Here is a 7,130-nt window from a genome sequence, read left to right as displayed (position 1 = left end):
AATATTCTCCTAGTTAGTTAGTTAATGTCACCCAGGCCTTCACCAAACTGGTCTCAGTCCCATATCCGCATTTATCATCCACAGATGTCCACTCAGATTAGATTTCATCCTCGACCAGTCAGTCTAAAAAAACAGCACCCTGAGCTAGAAGAACTACTTGTTTCTACCCAACCCATATCCCACACTCCCAGGAAAGGGGCCAGTTAAGATTCCACGATTTGAGGTTTCCCCAGACCTCAGAGCATGAGCTCAAACTACTACTGTACATTCACAGCAATCAGCCTCTGCTGAAGGTACAGGGCTTTGGTATCTGGTACCTTCTACTCGCAGCACATTGTGCTCTTCTTGGCCTTCCAACAGGGTGGGCAAATCTAACATACCAAATCACACCAAACATTTTTCTCTTCTGGCCATGAACAGCTGATAGGTGTAAGTGATGTAGCATGAAAAAGCTAAGTCTTTCCCAAAGGCCTAGGCCGCCTTTTGATTCCACTACTTTGGGCTCACAACTCTCCACTGCTTGACACTACAAGGAAGTGAAGTTTCAGGTAACCAACTTACCCGACTACAGCTCCATAATCAGAGGAGGACAGCTTTACTGGTAACAGATCTAAAAGACCAGAAAGGACACTCAATCAAGAGGCAAGAAAGCCATTCATACTGATCAAATCCAGAAGTACTAAGTCAGCCGTCACTACAGCTGCCCCAAGCTTCACCTACATCCTCCCTTTAACCCTAGGCTTATCCCATTTCCCAGGGGAGGAGGAAACCAAAGAGAATTCGAACCTTGTTTGAAGCTGGCCCCTAAGCTATATACCAGACTATAAGCACTGGGAGGTCAGCTTCCATGTTCCTTTTCCTCCTTGTACGACCACCAAGACCAGTGTGCAGATCTGATGGGAAAGGGAACTGGAGGGGCAGGCTGTCCTGGACATCTAACTTTACCTTCCCCAAAGCACAGCAACCTGGGGTCTTCAGATTCTTCAGTTCCAGACACTGCCGGGGCACTTGGGGACAACCTGCAGAAAAAAGCATGAAGGCTCTAATCCAACACAAAGTTGAGCCAATGTGCCCATCGACGTGGCAGCTTATGGACTCACGTCGGCGGCTTCCAGCCCAGCTCCGGAGGCAGATATAGGAAAGGCGAGTGGCAGCTACAGGTACTATGCTGACCTGTGCTGTCAAAGTCTCTCCAGGTTACTCTCGCATGCAGTTGGAGATCCCATGGCCACGGCCGGCCACAGCCCTTGGAAACATGCTGGACTGACCCTCAGGCAGTTCCCAGAAACCTACCAGGTCCTGCGGCGGGTGTGTTCCATCACAAAGTCCTCACCAGAAAGGTCAACGTCAGGGTCATCCTGGAATCTTCATCTGGCACAGCTAAGAGGAGAACACAGTTGTCCTGAATGACACTGTTCCCTTCTTCTGGTCTTCAGAATCAAAACGTTTGACTGGCTTTTGACCCTGGTACTTATGCCTTAAGCTTTTTGTGGCAGTGACCCGAAGCACTGTTTTAAGATCTGTGCCACTTGCCATGCCCAACCCACTCCCAACTCCCTGCCCCTCCATACTCCTTGGTCTCAGCAATCTACTTTTTTCCAAGTTTTTTAATCTTTATTTTTGATAAAACACGAGTAGGGGAGGGGCAGAGAGAGAGGGAGACACAGAATCCCAAGCAGGCTCCAGCCTCTGAGCTGTCAGCACAGAGCCTGACCCGGGGCTGGAACCCACAGACTGTGAGATCGTGAGCTGAGGTGAAGTCGGTCACCCAACCAGGTGCCTCTCAACAACTTACTTAAGTTTTATTCTAGCACCTATACGTCTATTAAGAGAACATTTCTCTTGGCCTCTGGAAACCTGTCAATTGTAATAAAGAACTGCACCTATGCCTGAGAAACGGCAGGTACACTGGGATTTGTCTTTTCCTGATATGTTGCAGATCAGTTACAGCAAACAGAACGGCGACCGTCAAGGAAAACTGTCACTCTGGGCTCCTTTTTGACCACAGCAGCTATGTGGAAGCAGCTGCAGCTTCGATAAGGGCCACAGGGCAATTTAGGTCTCAGGGCAGCCTCAAATGCTGTCCAGCCCTCAGACTGACCTAAATCCTGTGCACTATTGCTTAACTGTAACTCACGTACGGAGACCTGGAGACCAAATGAGAGAACAGATATCCCATTACCAGGTCCCAATTACCACCTTACTTTGCTAAGCACCAGTGTTTTGTCTCATTTAATATCTCTCCAGGACCATTTTATCATCCGTTTTACGGACAGGTTTAAATTAAGCTACTTACTGAAAGTCGCCAATCCCTGCAGAAAGCCACAGAACTGGGACTCAAAGTAGCATCTAAAGGACTCGACCTCCAGAAACCTTTTTATCCACCTGCATGAATTCCTTGACATGTTGTGCAGCCAGATAACAGGTAAAGTCACTTCCCCAAGGTCACCCAATAGGTAACTGTTACGGGCGACCTCGCTGACACCACCACGCGGCGTCTCTCTAGTCGGTTCACTTAGAGGCCCAGGACTGCCCTGCACCCCGCAGCCTGCCCGCGTTACTCACCCGTCACACCGCAGCGCCGGGACGCGCGGGCCGAGGCGGGAGCAGGCGCGGCCCTCGCATGGTCCGGCCCCTCGCACTGCGCATGCGGCCGCACAGGCCTTGCGGACCTCGGTCCGGCAACTGCATGCCGCGCTCAACATCCCTCAGCCTTGGGAGGCAGCCCGGGCGAGCGAGGGGCCGGTGGCGGCGAAGCTAAAATAGGGCAAGTGCGAGGATGCGCGTGACTTGCAGCAGGTCTCAGGTAAGGGCGTAGGAATACCCGCACGGCGGCAGGGAAAAAGGACGTCCGTAGGCTGGGAGAGGCCTTTTATAGGTCTCGCCCTGGGCGGCCGCGCCTGACCACCGCAGCAACGCGCCCGCGCAGACCTCTGGGAGTTGTAGTCCGCCCTCGGGTGCCGCGAGGCCCTCCAGGCTCTGAGCTCTAAGCGCGTGCGGAGTCGCTGTCTTCTCGCCGGGAAGAGAGCAACCTTGCGCCGGTGTTCCGCACTCGCTGAACGGCTGGGACTCGGCACTGGACTCACAAATGAAGCCACTCGCCATGCCCGCTGGAGCTCAGTCAGACTCCCAAAGGCAGGAAATGAGCGGCGTCAGGGCTTCGCTCCGACCGCTGGGGGCCGGCGGAAGAGCAGCCGCCGAGTGGGTGTGGGGAGGGGCTCCTCCTGGAAGCGCGGCTCTTGGGGAGGGGACCGATTACTCAGAAGATGAATGTATTATTTGTTCATCTTCCCGCTAATAGATACGTAACTTTGCTGAGCACTTGATTATGCTCGATTAGTTCTCTCAGCTAGTTCCCCTAACAACCCTGTGTATAGGTTTATAGTTACGCCCTTTTTACAGATCCGAAAACTGAGGGATGGATCACGCAGGTACGAGGAAAGGGCTGGAATCCACGAGTCCACCGCAGAGACCACGCTCAGAATCACTGCGCCTTGTACATGTTTTGTCCGTGGAATGAATAAGCGTCAATGTAAAAACAAGTAGTTGTCAAGAATTAAATACCTATTCTGTGCTTAATCTATTCATTAATCTTTATCCTTAATATACGCATTAAAAAGTAGGCACTAGTATTGTTCTCATTTAATAGAGAAAACAACAGACTGTGAGGGGACAAGAAACTTTCTGGTGACTTTCAAATGAGTGTCTCCAGCCTTAATTTTCTCCTGAGCTCCAGACCTTATATTCTGCAGCGTCCCTGAACATCTACACTTGGCTGTCTAATAAATGGGCTTCTCAGAACACAACTTTCCCTCCTCCACACTTGTTCTTCCCAATCTCAGTAAGTCCTTGGAGTGATCCTGGACTCCTCTTTCTCAAACCTCCCGCTTACAATCCATCAGCAAATCCTTCGTTCGTTCCCCACCTTTCAGATGTGGCAGGAATCTGACCATTTCTTACCACCTCCACTGATGCCGTCATTGCTGACCCACAATCACAGTAGCCTCCTAATTAGTCTCCCTGATTCTGCCATTCTCCCCTATAGCCTGGGCTCAACACATCAGCCCCTGGTGTTTAAAGAACAAAAGGTTTTAATTTTGATGAAGTCCGGTATGTCCATTTGTTTTCTTCAATGCTTTGTGCTTTTTGTGTCCTATTTTAAAAATCTTTGCCTAACCGAAAAGCGCTGAAGATTTCCCCCTGTGTTTACATCTAGAAGCTTAGGAGTTCTAGCTCTTACAATTAGACCTAGGATTCCTTTTATAGTTAATTTTTGTGTGTGGTGTAAGAGTCAGGTTGCTTATTTACTGCATCTGGCTCTCCAATTGTTTCATCTTCATTTTTTGAAAAAGATTATCCGTCGAATGGCTTTGACACCTTTGTAAAAATCAACGAGCTGTATGTGTAGGTCTGTTTCTCTACTCAGTACTACACTGTCTTGGTTACTGTAGCTTTTAAATAAGTTTTGAAATAGGGTACTCTCTGTCATCCAACTTTGTTCTTGTTTTTCAAAATTGTTTTAGCTGTTCAGTCTTTTGCATCTCCATATAAATTTTAGTATCAGATAAATTTGTATTTTTTTTAATGTTTATTTTTCAGAGAGCTTTCATGTACATGGGAGAGGGCCAGTGAGAGAGGGAGACAGATCTGAAGAGCGCTGTGCTGACAGCAGAGAGCACGATGCGGGGCTTGAACAGACCATGACCGGAGCCCCCTAATTTGTATCTTTTAAAAACCCTACTGGTTGGGGAGTGCCTGGGTGGCTCAGGTGGTTGAGCGTTGGACCCTTGACTTTGGCTCAGGTCATGATCCCAGGGTCGTGGGATCAAGCCCCGAGTCAGGCTCTGTGCTGAGTGTGGAGCCTGCTTAAGATTCTCTCCCTCTCTCTCTCTCTCCCCCTCCCCTCCTCTTGCATGCTCTCTCTCTAAAATATAAAAATAAAAAATAAAAGCCTACTGGGATTTGGTTGGAATTGCATTGAATCTGTAGACTTAATTTGGGGAGAACTGACAACAATCTTTTTTTTTTTCTTTTAATATTTATTTACTTTTGGGAGAGTGCAACCAAGGAAGGGGCAGAGAGAGGGGGACAGAGGATCCAAAGCGGGCTCTGTGCTGACAGGCTGACAGCAGTGAGCCCGATGTGGGGCTTGAACTCATGAATGATGACCTGAACTGAGGTCTGATGCTCAACCGACTGAGCCACTCAGGTGCCCCTGAGAACAATCTTGAGTCCTCTCATCCATGAGGATGGTATACCTCTCCATTTATTTAAGTCATCTTTAATTTTTCTCAACACTGTTTTGTAATTTTCAGCTTACAGATCTTCTTTTGTCAAATTTATCCCTAAGTTTTTGTATTTCTGATGCCACCGTAAATGGTATTTTTGTCCATTTCAAATTCTAAACGGTTATTGTTAGTATATATAGAATTAATTTTTGCATATTAACTTTTATCCTTGCTAAACTCATATATTAGTTTTAGCAGCTCTTTTGTAAATTCCTTAAGATTTTTCACATGTCTGTAAATAAAGACAGCTTTACTTCTTCCTTTCTAGTCTGGATGCCTTTTCTTTCTTTTTCTTGTCTTTTAATATTGGCTAGGACCTCCAGTACAATATTGCATTAATAAGTTATGTTTCATCAAAATTAAAACTCTCCACACGGTGGGAGTGACACCTGAGTGGCTCAGTTGGCTGAGTGTCCGACTTTGGCTTAGGTTATGATCTCACGGTTTGTGGGCTTGAGCCCCACATCAGCCTCTGTGCTGACAGCACGGAGCCTGCTTTGGATTCTTCGTCTCATTCTCTCTCTGCCCCTCCCCTCTCTCTGTCAAAAAAATAAACATTTAAAAAAAGCAACTCAGGTGGGGGGCAGTTAGGAGAGGAGAATTAAAAAGGGACACGGGGAAACTTTTTGGCATGATACATGGTTGTGGCCATTGTTTCATGGATATACACGCCCATCAAAACTCATCACATTGTACACTATCATATATGTACAGTTTCCTGTGTGTCAAGTATACCTCAATAAAGATATAAAAATAAAACCATAACCAAGAAAAAATGTATTATTCACCTGCTCAAAAATCTGCACTGATTTTGCAACACATTTGGAATAAAAGCTGAAGTCCCATGATGGCCTCTGAGGCCACAGATGATTTGGTTCCTCCTCCTCTCTGCCCTCATCACCCACCACTTGCTCCCACATTCATTCTGCTCCCTTTCCTCGGCCTCTCCGCTCTGCTTGTAGCACCCTTGCCTGATCCCACCTCAGGGCCTTTTCTCTTGCTGTTCTCCTGCCTGGGACTATCCTCTCCGGATATCAGAGACCACACATTACTCACCTCTTCACTTTATGCCACCTCCTCAGAACACCCTATTTTTTTTTTTTTAATATTTTTATTTATTTCTAGGAGAGAGAGAGAGACAGCGTGAGCAGGGGAGGGTCAGAGAGAGAGGGAGACACAGACTCTGAAATAGGCTCCAGGCTCCCGAGCTGGCAGTCAGCACAAGAGCCCGACGCGGGGCTCGAACCCACGAACCGCGAGATCATGACCCAAGTGAAAGTCGGACGCTTAACCGACTAAGCCACCCAGGTGCCCCCAGAACACCCTATTTTGATATAGCACCCTGCCACCCTTCGAGCCATTGTCCTGCATGATTATTATTTACAGCACTTACCGCTTCCTGACATCACTTTATACATGGATTTATTTTCTGTCTTCCCCATTACAATGTGAGCTCCCAACAACAGGAATTGTGTCTTTTTATCTTCACTGCTGTGTAAGTGCCCGGTTTATATAAGAGACAGCACTTTTTGAAACAATTACTAAGTTAATGAATGAATGAATGAATGAATGAATGAATGAAATGTGGCCAAGACCACATAACTGGTAAGTGTCAGTTGGAACTAAAACCTATACCTACCTAATGTAAATGTGCACTGCTCACTGGCCATGTGATATGGCTCCTCCATAACTACTTTGTGAGGTGGGCACCCGGATCTGCCTTACTTAGCAGAAGGGGAAGCAGGATTGGGGGGAAAATCACTTTCCTCACCCTAATCACATAGCGAGTCTATGGCAAGGTCAGCTGACATCTGGACTCTGGTGCTAGGTGCAGAGGTCAGG

The 7,130-nt window shown here is 47.5% G+C and overlaps 1 long non-coding RNA gene and 4 other non-coding genes across 6 annotated transcripts; 1 reads left to right on the top strand and 4 right to left on the bottom strand.

Moving 5' to 3' along the window:
* Nucleotides 1–45: 45 nt before the first annotated feature.
* Nucleotides 46–119, bottom strand: LOC120233264. The gene has a single exon (XR_005528780.1). It is a non-coding gene; the product is annotated as a small nucleolar RNA SNORD99 (small nucleolar RNA).
* Nucleotides 120–785: 666 nt separating this feature from the next.
* Nucleotides 786–918, bottom strand: LOC120233252. The gene has a single exon (XR_005528774.1). It is a non-coding gene; the product is annotated as a small nucleolar RNA SNORA61 (small nucleolar RNA).
* Nucleotides 919–1,130: 212 nt separating this feature from the next.
* On the bottom strand, nt 1,131–1,261 carry LOC120233246. The gene has a single exon (XR_005528770.1). It is a non-coding gene; the product is annotated as a small nucleolar RNA SNORA44 (small nucleolar RNA).
* Nucleotides 1,262–1,913: 652 nt separating this feature from the next.
* LOC120233239 lies at nt 1,914–2,048 on the bottom strand. Its single transcript, XR_005528766.1, has one exon. It is a non-coding gene; the product is annotated as a small nucleolar RNA SNORA16B/SNORA16A family (small nucleolar RNA).
* Nucleotides 2,049–2,719: 671 nt separating this feature from the next.
* LOC120230476 lies at nt 2,720–3,583 on the top strand. 2 transcript variants are annotated; one of them, XR_005528038.1, is made up of 2 exons: nt 2,720–2,806; nt 3,403–3,583. It is a non-coding gene; the product is annotated as an uncharacterized LOC120230476 (long non-coding RNA). The 2 variants fall into 2 exon arrangements; XR_005528036.1 differs by lacking the exon at nt 2,720–2,806 and adding an exon at nt 2,959–3,201.
* Nucleotides 3,584–7,130: the final 3,547 nt, after the last annotated feature.

This window comes from Hyaena hyaena, unplaced genomic scaffold (genome assembly GCF_003009895.1).
Source record: "Hyaena hyaena isolate Hyena2069 unplaced genomic scaffold, ASM300989v1 scaffold_3, whole genome shotgun sequence".
In the NCBI taxonomy this organism is placed as follows: domain Eukaryota; kingdom Metazoa; phylum Chordata; class Mammalia; order Carnivora; family Hyaenidae; genus Hyaena; species Hyaena hyaena.
This window is presented reverse-complemented; position numbering and strand designations above follow the sequence as displayed.